Consider the following 24,109-nt stretch of genomic DNA (forward strand, 5'->3'; position numbering starts at 1 on the left):
CCGGCAAAGTGCAGGAGAAGCCAGATAGTCTGTAATCTCGGTCTATCACAGAGAGTATTGGTATTCATGGTGATTACAGCAATTATTAAGCGACTCACAGACCTCAATTATTTTTCTGCAATGAATTGATCGAGGATTGAAACCAGGTTAGTGCGCCGGTTCTTAATCCCTCGACCACCAGGGAACAGTTACGATGCATGTCGATATATTTATATATATTTATATGTGAACCTGAATGTCAATGGCTACCTACCTAGACCTCGTTGCGCCCACGGTAGTGCGTCTAACTTTGAGTGAGAGAAACGGTTCCACAGTGACACCTGTCATGTGTTCGACATGGTTACTGCTTGTACTATTACAAGGTGTGCCACCAGAGGGCACTGCAGTGGGAGACTTGTAGCTTACCTGCACAGGTGTGCCTGGCCTAGTATAAAAGGCAGGCCACCAGGTGTATTCCTCACTCTGTGGTTATCAATAAAGGGCTCAGGTCACGACAGTTACAGAACGACACATTGTCTCGTGGAGTCATTATCAGAGCATTTGAAGGTATAACAAGGGAGCCAAAAGCCTCAGAAACTGGACATTCTACCAAAGCGTCGAAGTCATGCTGTAGGTGCCTGGGACAACACATTGCTCAAAGTTCTCCACACGTGAAGGCAGAGTGTTGCTTCGACAGAAAGACTGGGCATCTTGCGAAGGCATGCCGACTGAATGGTAAACCTATTTTTAAAGCTATGAGTCCAGCGTTCAAAGCTATGAGTAGAAATCCCAAGAGACTACATAGTATGGAAGACCAACAACAGGACGATGAGATGTTAGAGTTACACATCATCAGGAGCACTAGTTTAAAGGACAGTGATTCGGAAAGCATCAAAATCCACATAGATGTTGCTGGATTCAAGATACCAATGGAAATTGACACGGGTGCATCCGTGAGTATCATACCAGAGTCACTGTACCGCGACAAATTGCGTGATTTCCAACTGGAGAACCCAAGATAGAGCAGCGAGGCTACTCGGGAGAGTAAATTCCTGTGGTTGGTCATATCACTGTACCGATCGGTGAAATATAAAGATTAATTTCAGAACTTGTCTCGAATAGTAGTGAAAAGAGACAAGTCTGCCTTACAAGGAAGAAATTGATTAAGCTCTCTGAAGCTGGATTGTAGTCAGATTTTCTGTGTGGAAGCGAGATTTTCATCAACGGATGAGGTTATCAAGAACTATCCAAAGGTGTTCTGCGAAACGGACAGTCCGATCCAAGGCTTCAAGGCGAGTGTCAGGGTAAAGAAGGACGCTAGATTGGTTTACTACAAGCCCCGTTCCGTACCATATGCACTCAAGGAGAAAGTTGAGCATGAACTCAAAAAACTAGAAGGTGTTAACCGTTACAATGCGGAAACAACTCCACTTTCAGCACCAGATTAACAAAATTAAACCCAGAGAGATCGGGAGAAAAGTTTCTCACATGCTCAGGGCAAAATAAATAATTGTCGTTCTACAAAAGAATGAACAATTTTCAGCACCAGGTCAGACGGAAATGTTAAGCGAGCAGGTGGACTGCTGAATCGCACTTTTAAGGAGTTGGTGGTGACAAAGAAAATGGGTTCTGCCCAATGATTCAATATAAGAAATGTCTGCAATAGGATTTGAACACTATCTATAGTGACCTGAACACATCACCTTAGACCACTCGGCCATCATTACTATTCAGTGCTATGTGTGGCCACCTGCAGGTTGATTTTGAACTTTTGTGTCCTGTCACATGAAATAAATCAGGGCAGCAGGCAGATCTCTGCCTGACACCGGGGAAAGAGTGAGACAGACCTTGGAGCAAGGGTCTGGTTATTGTCAAACACCAAATGAAATATTAATTCTGGAAGAATAACATTGAAACGAAATGTGATCCTGACAGCCAGAAACAAGTGCTAAGGCAAAAGGATAAATGCTGCATCCCTTCCTGCAAAACATTCCTTTCACAAACATTTCTCTGAACAAAACGTCACAAAACAAAAATGTTCCTTTCAAAGTCATTAAACTCCCGAATTTCCACGCCCCGCGACTCTCCTGAATCAGATGCCTCAAGTTTTGCCGACTCCATCCATATCCCTTTGCTCCAAGGTCTGTCTCCCTGTTTTCCCGGTGTCAGGCAGAGATCCGCCTGCTGCTTCAATTATTTCACTCTCTATGAATCTCTCTAATATTCCAACAGCAGCCATGGTTGTGTGAAGGTTTGTATTCTGTTAATCGTCGCCCAATTGTTGTGAAAAGTAGAACACCAGGAGGCTGAGTACTGTGAGCTAAACATAGTGTGATCTTAGTCTTCTTTATTACAACTCCAGAGTGCCTCAACAACATGGCAGCCAACCTTTTATGCTGGCCCTGCAGGTGTGGGCAGGTGACCATTAGGACTCCAGCAGTCACGCCCTCTGGTGGCAAGTATGACATAGTTACATACTTCACATAATTGTTATCGTTAAGAAGTTATAATTCCAATGAATGCCTGAATCATCAGAAAGGAGCCTGGTTTGTAGGACAAGGCTACATATCAGGAAGGAGCGTAGTTAGATGACAAGGGAAGTGATACTCTGATGGTAAGTTTGGAGAATAAAAAGAGTAAATACTGGAAACACTGAGCAGGTCAGGCAGCAGCTGTGGAGAGAGAAACAGAGTTAACGTTTCAGGTTAATGACCTTCCATCAGAAGTTGGGCAGTTGTGTTAGGTGATACTATTAAAAGTTTCAATTGTCACGAAGCAGGGGTAAGGAAAATATATAAAATGTGGCATTTGGAACAGATATATTTGAATCCGATTAATGTTTGATCAATTTGTACACCGAGCTGAAAACTGCAACGTGTTTGAGTTCTTCGGCTAACATTCGCAAGGTTTGGGTGTAAGTACTATTAAGTGTATGTTTCATTATTGTCTGCTTCATAACTCTGACATTTAATGTTGCGGACCCTATTCCTGCACTGCGTGTGTTCCAGCTCTGTTTGGAGCACCGATCCCTTCAATCCGTCGCTTTCAGGGACAGTTGGATTCACCGTTTCTTTGTTTGGTGAAATTTAAAAGATTGAAAGCGGCGCACATCAACCTGATCACCTACTTACTAACCGCTACACGCTGCTCCCGTGAGATGGATGCACAGTTACTGATACAAGCTTGAACGCAGGTACAAGCAGAACTCATTCATAGAAAGTCCAAGTCCCTGATGCACCTGATTTTTTGCACCAAACTCCTTCGCAACGAGTTGCGGTTCGCGTGTGGTGATTTGGGCACATCTTTTCCCACACGACAACACTTCAAACACAACTCAACGGATGCAAAGCGCTTTGGGGCGTCATGAGTTCCTGAAAGGTTTTGTAGAAATGCAAGTCCTTTTTTGCAAAAGTTTGATGCAATTTCAAAATTCTTGTGTAAACTGAGGGCTCGTCCGGGATTTGAACCAGGCACCTCTCGCAAATTTCAAGCAATAACCCCGAAGCGAGAATCATACCCCTAGACCAACGAGCCAACTGTTCGATAAACGTGGAGATAAGGTGTATTGAAACATTTTTAGTGTGTTGCTATTCTTGATCGGAGGAGCACATGAGATGGAATCAGTGACTTTGCTTTTTCGACCTGTCTTCTGAAGCACCGCACGGTCCAACTCCGATAGTCAATGAGCTGTTGGGACGTTAGTGTATCCAGGCTGTGTGTGGTCACCCCGAGCACAGCAGAGGGGTTTCTGCATTAGTTCTGGGTGGGGACAGTATCTTTCCCCTTCTCTCTTCCTCTTGTCTATAACACTGTGCTTTGGTTTCTCTATTTATTACCCTGTCTCAGTTTCTAGTGTTTAAAAGGGAACAAAAGATGAAATGGGTCTCACTGTGGAACAATTTCTCTCACTCAAAGTTAGACACACTACCGTGGGCAGCACGAGGTCTAGGTAGGTAGCTGTTGATATTCAGGGTCATATATAAATATATATAAATATATCGACATGTATCCTAACAGTTCCCTGGTGGTCGAGCGATTAAGACCCGGCGGACTAACCTGGTTTCAATCCTCGATCAATTCATCGCATAAAACTAATTGAGGTCTGTGAGACGATTAATATTTGCTGTAACCACCATGAATACCAATACTTTCTGTGATAGACCGAGCTTGCAGACTATCTGACTTTTCCGGGCATGTATTCCGGGTTTAATTTAGTAAACTGGGTGAGTTCGCTGATCGCGGAGAGAAAGGTAGGAGCCTCTGTGGCCCCACTGTGAGGATGTGGAAGTGAACACGGTGGCTGGGTGATCCCTGACATTTCTGTAAAGGGCAGCGGAGGAGAAGGATTGAGAACATTCAGTGCAGGACAGAAGTTGTTTTCGGTGAGCCAACACACAATGCCGATCAGCACAGACGGAGCTCACTGGTCACCTCCCCTCTGTTGGGGTTATTGTACCAGAGGTTTCTGTCGTGTAGTGGTTATCACGTTTGCTTTACACGGGGAAGGTTCCAGGTTCAATCCCGAGTTTAGTCTCCTGGCAAATGGTGCCTGACCTGCTGAGCTTTCTAGCATTTGCTATTTTTTCTCCTGGTAAAAGGGCTCCCTTATTCCTTAATTGCTCTTTATTTCACTTCAATAAATAGATAACATTGACTGAGAGAAAACGGATCCACCGGGACCTTTTGCGTGTGAGGCCAACGTGATATCCGCTGCACTGCAGCCCATCAAAGGGTGAGAAACCACTGAATATAAAGGATGAGCTGAGCAACGTCAAACCTTCCTTTCTTATTCAGCAGTGGCATGAACGGGAGTCAGACGCCACAAAGTTTAATTAAAGACACAAATACAAGTAACACTTGAAAATCTTTTCACTGTAAAATTCTTTCACTTGATTTGAAATCCGACAGCATTGAATCTGAAAATACGCACGGTGGGATTTTATCTTCACTACTGATTTTATTTTGTGGGCACGATAGGAAAAACCGGTGCTGCTAAATTTGATAAAAGTTGCCCCAGATCCCTGAAGACTTTGAACCAGAAAGCAAAAATACAGTGAGTAAAATGGGATATGGTTTTCGAGTTGAGATGCAAAGCACAGGCCAAATGATTGAAGTATGGAATGTCCCTGAGTTAGCATTTGTTTGATTGTGCAAATGTAGTTGAGGTGTTAATTAATGATGGTTTCCAGTAAAAGCAAGAGAAAAGTTTTCGAATAAACCATACGGTGACTGTCCGGTGAGCGCTGTTTGTGATACCTGGTGGGAATGGGCGGGGATTTTAAAGCCCCTTGTATTGCAGAAGCTTCATATAGACAAAAATCTCCAATTCACTCTGTAGGTCTTATGGTGCAACGGTAGTGTGTCTGACTCCTGATCGGAAGGTTGCGTGTTCAAATCACGTTCGGGTCAGTGCATTTTTGGATATTTTTCTTCCAGAATTAATATTTCATTTGCTGTTTGACAATAACCAGACCCTTGCTCCAAGGTCTGTCTCATTGTTTCCCTGGTGTCTGGCAGAGATACACCTGCTGCCCTAAATTATTTCTTGTCACAGGACACAAAATTTCAAATCAATCTGCAGGTGGCCACACACAGCAGTGAGTAGTCAGGATGGCCGAGCGGTCGAAGGTGCTATGTTCAGTTCAAAATCGATCTTGAAGTCAAGGGTCCAAATGCCACTTCTGGTATTTATTATTTTTAATCATTCAGCAGAAACAAAAAACAACTTTGTTAATATTGAACCATTAATGTCAATTATTTCATTTTTTCCAATCTTCAATTCATCAATGTTCACACCCGGTTGCGATGCGGGGACTTTTCACGTGTGAAGCGAATGTGATAACCACTACACTACGGAAACACTGCAATTGACACAATGCGAGGAACATAACCAGAGCTTTAACCTACACAGCTGGCCGATACTTCAGGAGATGGTTTTACGAGAATAGAATGACGGTGCTATATTTAGGAAGGCTGTGAGTGTGGTTGGAATTGATCTCGTGTTTCCCAGACTTTACACATCGGAACAGGAGCTTGCCATTTAGCAGCGAGTGGTGAGGATCAGGAATGTACGGCTTGAGACTTTCTGGCCTGAGGTAAGAAGGTGGTGCTCAGGAAAAAGGTGAAAGGTTGAATCTTCTGCACTGACTCTCTTTAACAAACTCCAGCACCAGGTCAGACGGAAATGTTAAGCGAGCAGCTGAACTGCTGAATCCCACTTTGAAGGAGTTGGCCGTGGTGTCAAACAAATGTGTTCCGTTTAATGATAATTATTGTTAGAATTGGAATTCAAGCTGAACACACGTGTTGAGGAGACAGTGACCTGAACACAGCACCTTCGACCGCCCGGCCATCCTGACTATTCAGCGCTGTGTGTGGCCACCTGCAGGTTGATTTTGAACTTTTGTGTCCTGTCACATGAAATAAATGAGGGTTGCAGGCGTATCTCTGCCTGACACCGGGGAAACATTGAGACAGACCTTGGAGCAAGGGTCTGGTTATTGCGAAACAGCAAAGGAAATATTAATTCTGGAAGAACAATATCCAAAAGAGCAATACCCAAACATGATTTCAACACACAACCTGTTGATCTGGAGTCAGACACACCACCGTTGCACCACGAGGCCTACACAGTGAGCTGGAGATGTTCATCTATATGAAGGTTCTGCAATACAAGGTGCTTTAAAATCCCTGCCCATTCCCACCAGGCATCAAAAGCAGCGCTCAGCTGACAGTCACCGGATGCTTTGTTTGAAAACTTTTCTCTTGCTTTCACGGGAAACCATCATTAATTAACCCCTCACCTTCTTTACACAATCAAACAAATGCTAACTCAGGGACACTCCATACTTCAATCATTTGGCCTGTGCTTTGGGGAGCGGGCAGGCAAATGGACCTGAGTCCATTATCAGATCAGCCATGATTGTATTAAATGGTGGAGCAGGCTCGAGGGGCCGTATGGACCACTCCTGCTCCTATTTCTCATGATCTTATGTTCTTATGCATGTTAACCCATTTTACGCAATGTATTTTAGCTTTCTGGTTGAAAGTGTTCATTGCCGATGACACCACGAATCTGGGGCAACTTTTATCAAATTTATCAGCACCGATTATTCCTACCGTGCACACAAAATACAATCAGCAGTGAAGATAAAATCCCACCGTGTGTATTTTCAGATTCAACGCAGTAGCATTTCAAATAAAGTGAAAGAATTTTACACTGAAAAGTATGCAAGTGTTACTTGTATTTGTGTCTTTAATTAAACTTTGTGGCGTCTGACTACCGTTCATGCCACTGCTGAATAATAAAGGAGGGTTTGACATTGACCAGACTGCACTGCCCCTGAATTTGTCAGCTCATCCTTTATATTCAGTGGTTTCTCGCCCTTTGATGGGCTGCAGTGTAGCGGATATCACGTTGGCCTCACACGCAAAAGGTCCCCGGTGGATCCTTTTTATCTCACTCAAAGTTATCTTTTTATTGGTGAAATAAAGAGCAATTAATGAATAAGGGAGTCCTTTTGCCAGGGGAATAAATAGCAAATAAAAACAGCAAATGCTGGAAATCTCAGCAGGCCAGGCAGCATTTGCAGGGAGACGAAACTCGCCTCTGATTGTTCATCCACAGCAAGTTTAAACATAATGTTTCTGCCTGGGATTGAACCAGGGACATTTCGCGTGTAAAGCAAACGTGATAACCACTACACTACAGAAACCTCTTATACAACAGCCCCCACAGCGAGGAGCTGACCAGTGAGCTCCCTCTGTGCTGATCGGGAATGTGTTGGCTTACCTGAAACAACTTCTGTCCCACACTGAAAGATCTCAATCCTTCTCCTCCGCTGCCCTTTACAGAAATGGCACGGATCACCCAGCCACCGTGTTCACTTCCACATCCTCACAGTGGGGCCACAGAGGCTCCTACCGTCTCCCCGCGATCAGCGAACTCACACAGTTTACAAAATTAAACCCCAAACACGTGCCCAGCAAAGTGCAGGAGAAGCCAGATAGTCTGCAAGCTCGGTCTATCACAGAAAGTATTGGTATTCATGGTGATTACAGCAATTATTAATCGTCTAACAGACCTCAATTATTTTTATGCGATGAATTGATCGAGGATTGAAACCAGGTTAGTGAGCCGGGTCTTAACCCCTCGACCACCAGGGAATAGCTAAGATACATGTCAAACCAGGTTAGTGCACCGGATCTTAACCCATCGACCACCAGGGAACAGTTACGATGCATGTCGATATATTTAATTTTTATTTATATATGAACCTGAATGTCAATGGCTGCCTACCTAGACCTCGTGGCGCCCACGGTAGTGCGTCTAACTTTGAGTGAGTGAAACGGTTCCACAGTGACACCTGTCATGTGTTCTACATGGTTACTGCTTGTACTATTACAAGGTGTGCCACCAGAGGGCACTGCAGTGGGAGACTTGTAGCTTAGCTGCACAGGTGTGCCTGGCCTAGTATAAAAGGCAGGCCACCAATTAAGGTTATCAATAAAGGACTCACATCACTACAGTTAAAGAACGACACATTTCTCGTGGAGTCATTATCAGAGCATTTGAGGGTATTACAAGCAGTGCCCAAAGCGTCAGAAACTGCAAATTCGACCAGAGCGTTGAAGTCATGCTGTAGGTGCCTGGGACAACACATTGCTCAAAGTTGTCCACACGTGAAGGCAGAGTGTTTCTTCGACAGAAAGACTGGGCATCTTACGAAGGCATGCCGCCTGAAGGGTAAACCTGTTGTTAAAGCGATGAGTCCAGCGTTCAAAGCTCTGAGTCGAAATCCCAAGAGACTTCATAGTATGGAAGACCAACAACAGGACGAGGAGATGTTAGAGTTACACATCATCAGGAGCACGAGTTTAACGGACAGTGATTCGGAAAGCATCAAAATCCACATAGATGTTGCTGGATTCAAGATACCAATGGAAATTGACACGGGTGCATCCGTGAGTGTAATACCGGAGTCACTGTACCGCGACAAATTGCGTGATTTCCAACTGGAGAAACCCAAGATAGAGCTGCGAGGCTACTCGGGAGAATAAATTCCTGTGGTTGGTCAGATCACTGTACCGATCGGTGAAATATAAAGATTAATTTCAGAACTTGCCTCGAATAGTGGTGAAAAGAGACAAGTCTGCCTTACAAGGAAGAAATTGATTAAGCTCACTGAAGCTGGATTGTAGTCAGATTTTCTGTGTGGAAGCGAGATTTGCATCAATGGATGAGGTTATCAAGAAGTATCCAAAGGTGTTCTGCGAAACGGACAGTCCGATCCAAGGCTTCAAGGCGAGTGTCAGGGTACAGAAGGACGCTAGATTGGTTTACTACAAGCCCCGTTCCGTACCATATGCACTCAAGGAGAAAGTTGAGCATGAACTCAAAAAACTAGAAGGTGTTAACCGTTACACTGCGGAAACATCTCCACTTTCAGCACCAGATTAACAAAATTCAACCCAATGAGATCGGGCGAAAAGTTCCTCACATGCTCAGGGCAAAATAAATAATTGTCGTTCTACAAAAGAATGAACAAATTTCAGCACCAGGTCAGACAGAAATCTTAAGCGAGCAGGTGGACTGCTGAATAGCACTTTTAAGGAGTTGGTGGTGACAAAGCAAATGGGTTCTGCCCAATGATTCAATATAAGAAATGTCTGCAATAGGATTCGAACACTATCTATAATGACCTGAACACATCACCTTAGACCACTCGGCCATCATTACTATTCAGTGCTGTGCGTGGCCACTTGCAGGTTGATTTTGAACTTTTGTGTCCTGTCACATGAAATAAATCAGGCAGCAGGCGGATCTCTGCCTGACATCGGGGAAAAAGTGAGACAGACCTTGGAGCAAGGGTCTGGTTATTGTCAAACAGCAAATGAAATATTAATTCTGGAAGAATAACATTGACACGAAATGTGATCCTGACTCCCAGAAACAAGTGCTAAGGCGAAAGGTTAAATGCTGCATCCCTTCCTGCAAAAAATTCCTTTCACAAACATTTCTCTGAACAAAACGGCACAAGACAAAAATGTTCCTTTCAAAGTCATTAAACTCCCGAATTTCCACGCCCCGCGACTCTCCTGAATCAGATGCCTCAAGTTTTGCCGACTCCATCCATAGCCCTTTGCTCCAAGGTCTGTCTCCGTGTTTCCCCGGTGTCAGGCAGAGATCCGCCTGCTGCTTCAATTATTTCACTCTCTATGAATCTCTCTAATATTCCAACAGCAGCCATGGTTTTGTGAAGGTTTGTATTCTGTTAATCGTCGCCAATTGTTGTGAAAAGTAGAACACCAGGAGGCTGAGTTCTGTGAGCTAAACTTAGTGTGATCTTAGTCTTCTTTATTACAACTCCAGAGTGCCTGAACAACATGGCAGCCAACCTTTTATACTGGCCCTGCAGGTGTGGGCAGGTGACCATTCGGAATCCAACAGTCACGCCCTCTGGTGGCAAGTATGACATAGTTACATACTTAACATAATTGTTATCGTTCAGAAGTTATAATTCCAATGAATGCCTGAATCATCAGAAAGGAGCCTGGTTTGTAGGACAAGGCTACATATCAGGAAGGAGCGTAGTTAGATGACAAGGGAAGTGATACTCTGATGATAAGTTTGGAGAATAAAAAGAGTAAATATTGGAAACACTGAGCAGGCCAGGCAGCATCTGTGGAGAGAGAAACAGAGTTAACGTTTCAGGTTAAAGACCTTCCATCAGAAGTTGGACAGTTGTGTTAGGTAATACTATTAAAAGTTTCAATTTCACGAAGCAGGGGTAAGGAAAAGATATAAAATGTGGCATATGGAACAGATAGTTTAGAATCCGATTAATGTTTGATCAATGTGTACACCGAGCTGGGAACTGTAACCTGTTTGAATTCTTCGGCTAACATTCGCAAGGTTTGGGTTAAGTACTATTAAGTGTATGTTTAATTATTGTCTGCTTAATAACTCTGACATTTAATGTTGCGGACCCTATTCCTGCACTGCGTGTGTTCCAGCTCTGTTTGAAGCACCGATGCCTTCAATCCGTCGCTTACAGGGACAGTTGGATTCACTGTTTGTTTGTTTGGTGAAATTTAAAAGATTGAAAGCGGCGCACATCAACCTGGTCACCTACTCACTAACCGCTACACGCTGCTCACGTGAGATGGAAGCACAGTTACTGTTACAAGCTTGAACGCAGGTACAAGCAGAACTCATTCATAGAAAGTCCAAGACCCTGAGGCACCTGATTTTTTGCACCAAACTCCTTCGCAAAGAGTTGCGGTTCGTGTGGGGTGATATGGGCACATCTTTCCCCACACGACAACACTTCAAACATAACTCAACGGATGCAAAGCGCTTTGGGGCGTGATGAGTTCCTGAATGGTGTTGCAGAAATGCAAGTCCTTCTTTGCAAAAGTTTGATGATATTTCAAAAGTCTTGGGTAAACTAAGGGTTTGTCTGGGATTTGAACCAGGGACCTCTCGCAAATTCCAAGCAATAACCCCGAAGCGAGAATCACACCCCTAGACAAACGAGCCAACTGCTTGATAAACGTGGAGATAAGGTGTAACCATTATTGAAACATTTTTAGTGTGTTGCTATTCTTGATCGGAGGAGCACATGAGATGGAATCAGTGACTTTGCTTTTTCGACCTGTCTTCTGAAGCACCGCACGGTCCAACTCCGACAGTCAATGAGCTGTTGGGACGTTAGTGTATCCAGGCTGTGGCTGGTCACCCCGAGAACAGCAGAGGGGTTTCTGCATTAGTTCTATCTATGGACAATATCTTTCCCGTTCTCTCTTCCTGTTGTCTATAACGCTGTGCTTTGGTTTCTCTATTTATTCCCCTGTCTCAGTTTCTAGTGTTTAAAAGGGAACAAAAGATGAAATGGGTGTCACTGTGGAACAATTTATCTCACTCAAAGTAGACACACTACCGTGGGCAGCACGAGGTCTCGGTAGGTAGCCGTTGAAATTCAGGTTCACATATAAATATATATAAATATATCGACATGTATCGTAACTGTTCCCTGGTGGTCGAGCGGTTAAGACTCGGCGGACTAACCTGGTTTCAATCCTCAATCAATTCATCGCATAAAAATAATTGAGGTCTGTGAGACGATTAATAATTGCTGTAACCACCATGAATACAAATACTTTCTGTGATAGACCGAGCTTACAGACTATCTGGCTTCTCCTGCCCTTTGCCGGGCACGTATTCCAGGTTTAATTTTGTAAACTGGGTGAGTTCGCTGATTGTGGATAGAAAGGTAGGAGCCTCTGTGGCCCCACTGTGAGGATGTGCAAGTGAACACGGTGGCTGGGTGATCCCTGACATTTCTGTAAAGGGCAGCGGAGGTGAAGGATTGAGAACTTTCAGTATGGGACAGAAGTTGTTTCAGGTGAGCCGACACACAATGCCGATCAGCACAGAGGAAGCTCACTGGTCACCTCCCCTCTATTGGGGTTATTGTACCAGAGGTTTCTGTAGTGTAGTGGTTATCACGTTTGCTTTACACGGGAAAAGTCCCTGGTTTAATCCCGTGTTTCGACTCCTGGCAAATGCTGCCTGACCTGCTGAGATTTCCAGCATTTGCTATTTATTCTCCTGGTAAAAGGGCTCCCTTATTCCTTAATTGCTATTTATTTCACTTCATTAAATAGATAACTTTGACTGAGACAAAACGGATCCACCGGGGACCTTTTGCGTTTGAGGCCAACGTGACATCCGCTGTACTGCAGCCCATCAAAGGGTGAGAAACCACTGAATATAAAGGATGAGCAGGTCAACGTCAAACCCTCCTTTTTTTTCAGCAGTGGCATGAACGGGAGTCAGATGCCACAAAGTTTAATGAAAGACACAAATACAAGTAACACTTGCAAATCTTTTCAGTGTAAAATTATTTCACTTTATTTGAAATCCGACAGCATTGAATCTGAAAATACGCATAGTGGGATTTTATCTTCACGAGTGATTTTATTTTGTGTGCACGATAGGAAAAACCGGTGCTGCTAAATTTGATAAAAGTTGCCCCAGATCGCTGAAGACTTTGAACCAGAAAGCTAAAATACAGTGCAAATAATGGGATATGGCTTTCGAGTTAAGATGCAAAGCACAGGCCAAATGATTGAAGTATGGAATGTCCCTGAGTTAGCATTTGTTTGATTGTGCAAAAGAAGGTGAGGGGTTAATTAATGATGGTTTCCCGTGAAAGCAAGAGAAAAGTTTCCGAGCAAACCATTCGGTGACTGTCTGGTGAGGGCTGTTTGTGATACCTGGTGGGAATGGGCGGGGATTTTAAAGCCCCTTGTATTGCAGAAGCTTCATATAGACGAACATCTCCAGCTCACTGTGTAGGTCTCATGGTGCAACGGTAGTGTGTCTGATTCCAAATTAGAAGGTTGCGTGTTCAAATCACGTTAGGGTCTGTGTTTTTTTGGATATTTTCCTACCAGAATTAATATTTCATTTGCTGTTTGACAATAACCAGACCTTGCTGCAATGTCTGTCTCACTGTTTCCCCGGTGTCAGGCAGAGATACGCCTGCTGCGCTTATTTATTTCATGTGACAGGACACAAAAGTTCAAAATCAACCTGCAGGTGGCCACATAAAGCACTGCATAGTCAGGATTACCGAGCGGTCTAAGGTGCTGTGTTCAAATTGCAGTTTTTTCTGAAGGTGAGGGTTCGAATCCCACGTGTGACTTTTCTGATCTTCAAGCGGAACCCATTTGTTTTGTCATCACCAACTCCTGAAAAGTGCAATTCAGCAGGCCACGTGCTCGCTTAACATTTCCGTCTGACCTCGTGCTGAACTTTGTTCATTCTTTTGTGGACCATCAATCAGATATTTTGCCCTGAGCATGTGAGGAACTTTTATCCCGATCTCATTGGGTTTAATTTTGGTAATCTGGTGCTGAAAGTGGAGATGTTTCCGCAGTGTAACGGTTAACACGTTCGCCTCACACGCGAAAGCACCTCGGACGGAAATGTTTTCTGGAGCTTTCTCATGCATGTTCAGAGGAGAGTTTGTTCTCCTGTGAAAGGTCAAGAGATCATAAGAATGTAAGAGTTAGGAACAGGAGTCAGCCATTCGGCCCATTTTCAAGTTTTCAAGATCTTTCCGCCCGGTTTCTGACCGGGGACCTTTCGTGTGTGAGGCGAATGTGATAACTACTACACTTCGGAAACACTATGATAGAATCTATCACAGGATAAAACCACAGCTCTAACCTGCACAGCTAGCCGAGAATTCAGGAACTTGTTTCAAGAGAATAGAATGAGGGTGCTATATTTAAGAAGGCTGTAAGTGTGGCCTTCGACAGCGTGGACCATTTTCCACGCCTCGGGAACCGACTATCAGCAAGGGCAGACATCGAAGACGAGGTCCAACACCGCCTCCAGTGTGCCAGTACAGCCTTCGATCACCTGAGGAGGAGAGTGTTTGAAGACCAGGACCTCAAATCTGGCACCAAGCTTATGGTGTGCAGGGCGGTGGTGATAACTGCCCCGCGGTATGGATCCGAGACATGGACTATATACAGCAGACATCTCAAATCACTGGAGAAATACCACCAGGGCTGTCTCCGCAAGATCCTGCAAATCCCCTGAGAGGACAGACGCACCAACATCAGTGTTCTCGATCAGGCCAACATCCCCAGCATTGAAGCACTGACCACACTCGGCCAGCTACGTTGGGCTTGCCACATTGTCCACATGCCCAACACGAGGCTCTCTAAGCAAACGCTCTGCTCAGAACTCCGACACGGTAAGCGAGCCCCAGGTCGGCAGAGGAAACGTTTCGGCCACACCCTCAAAGCCACCCTCATGAAATGCAACATGCCCACCGCCACCTGGGAGTCCTTGTTCCTCCGGTTGAGATGCCTGTGCTGCATAATGCGTGCCGGATCGATCATCCTCTGCCACGTGGTATGTCACAGCACGTTTGCACATTCACTGGAGGTACCCCATCGTTGTGCAGCCTTTGCACATGTAGTGCTTGAATCGATATTGATGGGCCCGAGGATTATCCCCGCAGCACCAACACGGTGCTAATAGATTCACATCGATCCCCGAAGGCGGACTCTGAGTCATCACAGGTCTTGCAGCCACAGACGTATCGTCCCTGCCATATGCATTTCGGCCTGCTAGCGACATCATTTTATGCACAGTACTTGCCGATGAGCTTCGATGTTGAGAAGATATCTGTTTGGTGTTATCGTCCGTGGCAATGCATGCCTCGGCGATCGCGATGGCCCAGCTCTGGTCTCGGTTTTCAGCAGCCAGCAGCTTTCGAAGAATGACCTCGTGGCTGATGCCCAGGACGTAAAGGTCCCACAGCATTTGCCCCAACGCAGCTCCAAAATAGCAAAGTCCCGCGAGGTGTCTCAGGTCAGTGACATAATCCGCCAGGTCCTGGTCCCCAGAGCGATGGTGCGTGTAAAAACGATATCTGGCCATGAGGATATTCTCCTTCGGCTTTCGCTAGTCCCAAACCAGTGTGCACAACGCTGAATATTCCTTCGCCATTGGTTTTGTCGTTGTGAGCAGATTCTTGATGAGGCTGTATATTTTACGCACACAGATGTTGAGGAGAACCGCCCTGTGCTCGGCCACGTTAGTGTCTCCTTCCAGCTCGTTGGCCACAAAGTACAGGTCGAGCTGCTCGACGAAGGCTTCCCAATCATCATCCTCTTTGGATCTCTCTAATATTCCAACAGCAGCCATGGTTGCGTGAAAATTCGAATTCTGTTACTCGTCGCCAATTGTTGTGCATAGAAGAACTCCCCGAGGCTGAGTTCTGTAAGCTAAACTTAGTGTGACCTTCTTCTTCATTATTACAACTCCAGAGTGCATGAACTACATGGCAGCCAACCTTTTATACTGGCCCTGTTCGTGTGGGCAGGTGACCATTAGGGCTCCAACAGTCGCGCGCTCTGGTGGCAATTATTACATCATTCCATACTTCACATAATTGTTATCATTAAGAAGTTATAATTCCAATGAATGCCTGAATCATCCGAAAGGAGCCTGGTTTGTAGGACAAGGCTACATATCAGGAAGGAACGTAGTTAGATGACAAGTGAAGTGATATTCCGATTATAAGTTTGGAGAATAAAAAGAGTAAATGCTGGAAACACTGAGCAGGTCAGGCCGCATCTGTGGAGAGAGAAACAGAGTCAACGTTTCAGGTTAATGACCTTCCATCAGAAGTTGGGCACTTGTTTTCGGTAATACTATTCAAAATTTAAATTGTCACGTAGCAGGGGTACGGAAAAGATATAAAATGTGCCATTTGGAACAGATAGTTTAGAATCCGATTAATGTTTGATCAATTTGTACACCGAGCTGGGAACTGTAACGTGTTTGAGTTCTTCGGCTAACATTCGCATGGTTTGGCTGTATCTACTGTTAAGTGTATGTTTAATTATTGTCTGCTTAATAACTTTGACATTTAATGTTGCGGACCCTATTCCTGCACTGTGCGTGTTCCAGCTCTGTTTGGAGCACCGATCTCTTCAATTCGTCGCTTACAGGGACAGTTGGATTCACCGTTTCTTTGTTTGGTGAAATTTCAAAGATTGAATGCGGCGCACATCAACCTGGTCACCTACTCACGAACCGCTACACACTGCTCCCGTGAGATGGAAGCCCAGTTACTGTTTCAAGCTTGAACGCAGGTACAAGCAAAACTCATTCACAGAAAGTCCAAGTCCCTGAGGCACCTGATTATTTGCACCGAACTTGCACCTGATTATTTGCAAGTGTTGCGGTTCGTGTGGGGTGATTTGGGCACATCTTTCCCCACAATACAACACATCAACACTTCAAACATAACTCAATGGCTATAAAGCGCTTTGGGGCGTCATGAGTTCCTGAAAAGTGTTGAAGAAATGCAAGACCTTCTTTGCAAATGTTCGATGCAATTTCAAAATTCTTGGGTAAATTGAGGGCTCGTCCAGGATTTGAACCCGTGCCCTCTCGCAGATTTCAAGTATCAACCCCGAAAAAAGAATCATACCCCTTCACCAACGAGCCAACTGTTTAACAAATCTGAAGATAAGGTGTAACAATTATTGGAGCATTTTTAGTGTGTTGCTCTTCTTGATTGGAGGAGCACATGAGACGGAATCAGTGACTTTGCTTTTTCGAGCTGTCCTCTGAAGCTCCGCACAGTCCCACTCCGACAGTCAATGAGCTGTTGGGACGTTAGTGTATCCAGGCTGTGGGCGGTCACCGCGAGCGCAGCAGAGGGGTTTCTGCATTCGTTCTGGGTGGGGACAGTATTTTTTCCCTTCTCTCTTCCTCTTGTCTATAACCCTGTGCTTTGGTTTCTCTATTTATTCCCCTGTCTCAGTTTCTCGTGTTTAAAAGTGAACAAAGGATGAGATGGGTGTCACTGTGGAACAATTTCTCTCACTCAAAGTTAGACACACTTCCGTTGCACCCCGAGGTCTAGGTCGGTAGCCGTTGATATTCAGGGACATATATAAATATATATAAGTATATCAACATGTATCGTAACTGTTCCCTGGTGGTCGAGGGGTTAAGATCTGGCGCACTAACCTGGTTTCAATCCTCGATCAATTGATCGCATAAAAATAATTGAGGTCTGTGAGAAGATTAATAATTGCTGTAATCACCATAAATACCAATACTGTCATGTATCTCACACTACTGTACATAACTGTACCTTACCATGCCATACATGACTGTAACCAGAGATGACCTGTAACCACAAACTTACCTTACCACCAGGGGTGCATTTGCAGGAGACACTGGATACCTTTCCCAGACAGGTATATAAGGATAGGTCTCAGGCAAGTGTGGCATTCGAGAGCTGTGTAATAAAGGTGCAGGTCCAGAGTGAACTTGACTTCAGTATGTGCCTCGTGTGAATCTGTATTACAGGGTCAGGACTTTTCAGTGGCGACGAGTTACGGGATTACAGAATCCACAGAATGGCGACCAACGGCTCAGATGAAAAATACAATGCTGGAGATAATTGGGAGGACTTTATAGAAAGGATCCAGCAAAGCTTTGTAACCAAAGACTGGTTAGGCGACAATAAGGCAGACAAGAGAAGAGCCCATCTCTTGACCAGCTGCGGCTCGAAAACATACGCTTCAATGAAGGACCTGCTGGCACACGAGAAACCAGCAAGCAAGTCGTTTGAAGAATTGATCACACTGGTAAGAGACCACCTGAAGCCAGCAAGCAGCCTACACATGCAAGCTACCTCGGACCCGTGCCAAAGCTCCCCGTTCATCGAGCACACGCTCAGGAAAACCCCAGGGGAGAGGATATCCCGGTAACTGGGCCTTCCAGCTACACTGAACAAGTGCCCGTTTTGAAACTTTCCAGTGTAATGACGCCATTTCAATTACAAACAGTGATATTAAAGTTACTTCTCAAACCGGGAGTCGATCCTGGGTGGCTGTAGCGAAAGGAATTGTTTTGTGAAGCATTGAAATGTGCCCTCTAAATATCTCGCACTGCTCATTTAAAAACACGGTTAAAATTTGTTTCAGTGCATAACAACGCAGGCTCTAAGGGCCAAATGGCCGACTCCTGCTCCTGGTTTTTGTGTTCTTATACAGAACACAGAATAAATGATTAAATGATCAACTCTCCCTCAGTTCGCATTTCTTTCATTGTGCAAAAGAAGATTATGGGTTCATTAATGATGTTTTCCTGTGAAAGCACCAAAAAAGTGTAAGGAAAATAATTCGTCCAACGTGGGGTTTGAACTCACAACCCTGAGATTAACAGTCTCATACTCTACCGACTGAGCTAGTCAGGACTGCTTAAGTTGCATCGTCCTGTCACTGATCGCTGCCAGGGATCTTTTGGCTCTACACCATGGGTTTATCTCGAAATTCAAACCTCGAAACTGGTTCTCCTGATTTCCAAGCCCCTTGTATTGCAGAACCTTCATTTCGACGAACATCTCCACTGCACTGTGTAGGCCTCGTGGCGCAACGGTAGTGTGTCTGACGATAAATCCGAAGGTTTTGTGTTCCAATCAGGTCGGGGTCACTGTTCTTTCAGACATTTGCTTTCCAGCATTAATATTTCCATTGTTTTTTGGCAATAACCAGAACCTTGCTCCAAGATCTGTCTCACTATTTCCCGGTGTCAGGCAGAGATGCGCCTGCTGCCCTCATTTATTTCATGTGACAGGAGACACAAGTTCAAAATCAACCTGCAGTTGGCCACACACAGCACTGAATAGTCAGGATGGCCGAACTATTATCCCTACCACAGTGGATAACCTCATATTTCCCACATTATACTCCATCTGACAAATTACTGCCCAGTCACTGAGCCTATCGATATCGCTTTGCAGATTGTTTGTGTTCTCCTCATAACTTGCTTTCCCACCGATCTTTGGATCATCTTGGCTACATTACCAACATGCAGAGCACAGAACCAATTATTGACCGACTGACTTTCCGTCAGTTAGCATTTCTTTCATTGTGCAAAAGAAGATTATCGATTCCTTAACGATGTTATACCATGAAAGCAAAATAAAAGTTAAACGAAAATAATTTGCACACTTGAAATGAATATTTTTGTTTGGTGCAGTTCCGGTCAGAGAGATGTTGTGAAAGGAACTTTTTGCAGAGAGAGGGATTGAGTATTGCAGCTTGTTGCTGAACAATTTTCTCTGGGCATAGCATTAGGCGCTAGTTTCTGTAGTGTAGTGGTCATCACATTCGCCGCACACACGAAAGGTTCTCGGTTCAAGCCCGGGTGGAAACATTATTTCTGAAACAAAAATTGGTTTTAAATGTTCATTATTCATGTGACAATGGCCTCCTTCCGTGCTGTAAACTTCTCTGATTCGATGGTGAGCAATGAACATTTAAAACCAGATTCCGAAAATACAGAGTGTGTAAAATCAGAAAAGGAATAAAACTTCCTCAATGATTCAAGTTTCACAAATTATTAAAATTAAGTTGTTGAAGTTTCGACTGTCCCTCAGTGATCATGTTAGCATTTATTTCATTCTGCTAAACAATGCTATCGGTTAATACCAGCAAATAAAAGCCGCATTTCAAACCCGGAATCAACTCATTCATTATTCACCCTTCCCAGTTCCAGTGCACAGAGGGTTATTCATCCTCCATCCCAGAAACTCAAATCCAACTTCTGACATTCCTTATTTCTAATTACCAACTCATTTGTTTTGACACCACTCTGAAGTGCTTTGGGTCATCTGTGTAATTTAATTAAATTAATTCACTTTAATTAAAAACGGTGGTAGCAAAATTACTTCTCTAACTGGGAATCGAACCCCGGTAGCTGTCGTGATCAGAATGTTTTTGTAAAGCATTTAAATATGCTCTCTAAAAATCTCGCATTCCTAGTTTACAAATAGGGTTACCATTTGTTTCAGTGTGAAAGAAGGAGATTGAAAATGACAACAAAAACACCAGGCAGCGAATACATTAAGACAAATTCAAACTTTTCAGAAAGTTGGTTTACGAAGTAACGGCTGAGCTAAAGTTGGCACTCACCAGTCCCATCAGAATTTTAAATGTTCCTATGAGATCGCCGCTCATCCTTCTAAATTTCAATGTTTCAAGACCCAGTTGATCCAGTCTCTCCTCATATGTCAGTCCTGCCATCCCGGGAATCAGTCTGGTGAACCTTCGTTGCACTCCGTCAATAGCAAGAACGTCCTTCCTCAGATTAGGAGACCAAAACTGAACACAATATTCCAGGTGGGGCCTCAACAAGGCCCTGCACAACTGCAGTCAGACATCCCTGCTCCTATACTCAAATCCCCTCGCTATGAATGCCAACTTACCACTTGCCTTCTTCATCGCCTGCTGTACCTGCATGCCAACTTTCAATGACTGATGAACCATGACAACCAGGTCTCGTTGCACCGCCCCTTTTCCTATTCTGCCGCCATTCAGATAATATTCTGCCCTAGTGTTTTTGCCCCCAAACTGGATAACCTCACATTTATCCACATTATACTGCATCTGCCATTCATTTGCCCACTCGCCTAACCTGTCCAAGTCACCCTGCAGCCTCTTAGCGTCCCCCTCACAGCTCACGCCGCCACCCAGTATAGTGTCATCTGCCAACTTGGAGATATTACACTGTTACATGTACATTACATGTTACAATGAACATTCTGAATCAGACACGTCAAGTAAAGTGCGTGCAATGGGCAATGATTCAACAATTAACATAAGTACGTAAGGAGCAGGAGTGGGCCATTCGGCCCCTCGAGCCTGCTCCACCATCCAATAATATCGTGGCTGTTCTGATCCTGCACCCCTGCTCGTTTTATACTACTCTCGAGTTTCTGCAGTGTCGAGTTCTCGCTATCTGTCCTCAGCTTCCCTTTTTCCTTTATCTTACCCTGTGTGTCCCTTGAGGGATTTTTATCCCCTATCTGACTTTACTCACTCTGTGTTTTAGGAGACTGGTTTAAAATGTTAATTACTCATCATGGAATCAGAGAAATTTACAGCACGGAAGGAGACCATTCGGCCCATCGTGTCCGTGCCAGCCGACAAACAGCTCCCCAGCCCAGTCCCACTTTCCAGCTCTCGGTCCGTAGCCCTGTAGGTTACGGCGCTTCAGGTGCACATCCAAGTACTTTTTTAAATGTGCTGAGTGTTTCTGCATCGATCACCCTTTCAGGCAGTGAGTTCCAGTGATTTCCCCTCAAATCCCCTCTAAACCTTCGACCAATTACTTAAAATCTGTGCCCCCTGGTTGTTGACCCCTCTTCTAAGGGAAACAGGTCCTTCCTGTCCACTCTATCCAGGCCCTTCATAATTTTATACACCTCAATCCTCTCCCCTCAGCATATTCTGTTCCAAAGAAAACAAACTCAGCCTATCCAATCTCTGCTCAGAGCTAAAATTCTCCAGTCCCGGCAACATCCTCATAAACCTACTCTGTACCCTATCCTGCGCAATCACGTCCTTGCTGTAATGTGGTGACCAGAACTGCATGCAGTACTCTCGCTGTGGCCTTACAGTTCAAGAATAACCTCCCTGCTCTTGTATTCCAAGCCTCTGTATAATTGATCTGGAAAGCAGCCTGTCCTGTCGAGAGGTGATCGTGGGAGGCTGACCCTTAGTGGAATCGGAGAGGAGGAAGTTCTCTGCTGATCAACATGCATTCACCCACAATTCCGCATTCTTTAGGCGGGACTGTGTTACTGTAAGTTGGGGTGGATTAGTAAGAGAGTCCATGTCATTACTGGCTTGCAACAAAAGCTATTTACCCAATGTGGGGCTCAAACTCCCAACCCTGAGATTAAGAGTTTTATATTTGACCTTTGTGAGCTGGCTGGTCTTGGCAAAGCTATGGATCCTTGTTGTATCTCAAATCATGTGGGTGGTTTAATTATTGAAATAATGGTTGAGTATCTCACAGACTTTAATTATTTTTGCTAACTTGTCATCGGGAACATTCTTCCTGCATCCTCGTGAACCTTGTCTGAACTGCATACAATATAAGTATATCGCTCCTTAAATAAGGAGACCAAAACAGTTAGCATTTCTTTCATTGTGCAAAAGAAGATTCAATCCCGTGAAAACAACATAAAAGTTTAAGGAAAATAATTCACCCGACGTGGGGCTCGAAACCATGACCCTGAGATTAAAAGCCTCCTGTTCTACCGACTGAGCTAGCCGGACTTCTCAACATCGCTCCTGTCAATCCCCTTCAGTTACTGGTCAATGGTGATTCCAGGCTGTTGATGGCGGGGGATTCGGCGATGGTAATGCCGGTGACAGCCGGGCCTGCTTCAGTTGCATCTTCCTCTCGCTGATTGCTGCCAAGCGCCTGTTGGCTCCGCCCCGTGGGTTTATCTCGAACTTCAAAACCACGAAACAGGTTCTCCTGAATTCCAAGGCGTGTACGGAGATCAACCATCAAAAGCTCTGTCATTAACCACAGAGGGTCCGGCAATTTTCTGATCGCAATGCGCTTTCAGTCCTTGTCATTAAAATTGTGGATGTGTAAATTGGGGAGTTTAATGACTTTGAAAGGAACATTGTTGTTTGGTGCAGTTCCAATCAGAGAAATGTTTGTGAAAGGAACGTTTTGCAGAGAGAGGGATTGAGCGCCTGTTGGCGGAAACATTTTTGAAATGAAATCTTGTGGACGATGAAATGGAACAAGAGCAGTCCGGGGTACATTGTCACATGATGCAAGCTATCTCGGACCCGGACCAAAGCTCCCCGTACACCGAGCAGAGGCTCAGGAAAACCCCGGGTAGAGGATATCCCGGTCACTGGGCCTTCCAGCAACACTGAACAAGTGCCCGGTCTGAAACTTTCCAGAGTAATAACTTGTAACGAGAGCATCCAACAGTTTCTTGGGATCCCTTGGAACTTCAGGGGATGCGCTCCCTAGTGGTGGAACATGGGACTGCATGCTTTACAGAGACACAACATCACTCCCCCGCCAAAGTCAAAGTGAAAACTATTTACAAGGTCAAGGTCTGTTCACCAGAACAGACATTTGTACCGAGGCGGTCGGGAGCATTTCTTTACCTGGTGGACCGCCACGGTACAAATGTCTGTTCTGGTGTTTTGGCTGTGCCCTCGCTGAGCTGGCGTGTTGTTGGCCCTTCAGGACTGCTGGGTGAGTCTGGCCTTGCTGGGCTGTTGGGTGTGATGGGTTCGATTTCCGATCCGTGGTGGTGTCGTTGATCCTTTGGGTGTGTGTTGCGGGTTCGAAAAAGGTGGTGTCTGCTGTGGGTTGTTCAGGGCAGTCTGTGAACCGCAGCCTCGTTTGGTCCTGGTGCTTTCTGCAAATTTGTCCATTGTCTAGTTTCAAGACAAACACCCGACTCCCTTCTTTCGCTATCACCGTGCCCGCGATCCACTTGGGACCATATCCATAGTTTAGCACATACACAGGGTTATTCATTTCAATTTCCCGTGACACATTGGCGCGACCATCATTTACATTTTGTTGCTGACGCCTGCTCTCTACCTGATCATGCAGGTTGGGGTGGACCAGCGAGAGTCTGCTTTTAAGTGTCCTTTTCATGAGTAGCTCAGCCGGGGGCACCCCTGTGAGCGAGTGGGGTCTCGGGCTATAGTTGAGCAGCACTCGGGACAGGCGGGTTAGGAGTGA

General features: G+C 44.9%; 2 non-coding genes across 2 annotated transcripts; both read right to left on the reverse strand.

The window, feature by feature from the left end:
• Positions 1-7,621: 7,621 nt before the first annotated feature.
• Positions 7,622-7,694, reverse strand: trnav-uac (transfer RNA valine (anticodon UAC)). Its single transcript has one exon. It is a non-coding gene; the product is annotated as a tRNA-Val (tRNA).
• An 11,021-nt stretch (positions 7,695-18,715) lies between these two features.
• On the reverse strand, positions 18,716-18,789 carry trnan-guu (transfer RNA asparagine (anticodon GUU)). The gene has a single exon. It is a non-coding gene; the product is annotated as a tRNA-Asn (tRNA).
• Between the last annotated feature and the right edge of the window lie 5,320 nt (positions 18,790-24,109).

The sequence above is a fragment of the Pristiophorus japonicus genome, unplaced genomic scaffold, assembly GCF_044704955.1.
Source record: "Pristiophorus japonicus isolate sPriJap1 unplaced genomic scaffold, sPriJap1.hap1 HAP1_SCAFFOLD_79, whole genome shotgun sequence".
NCBI classification, from domain to species: Eukaryota; Metazoa; Chordata; class Chondrichthyes; family Pristiophoridae; genus Pristiophorus; species Pristiophorus japonicus.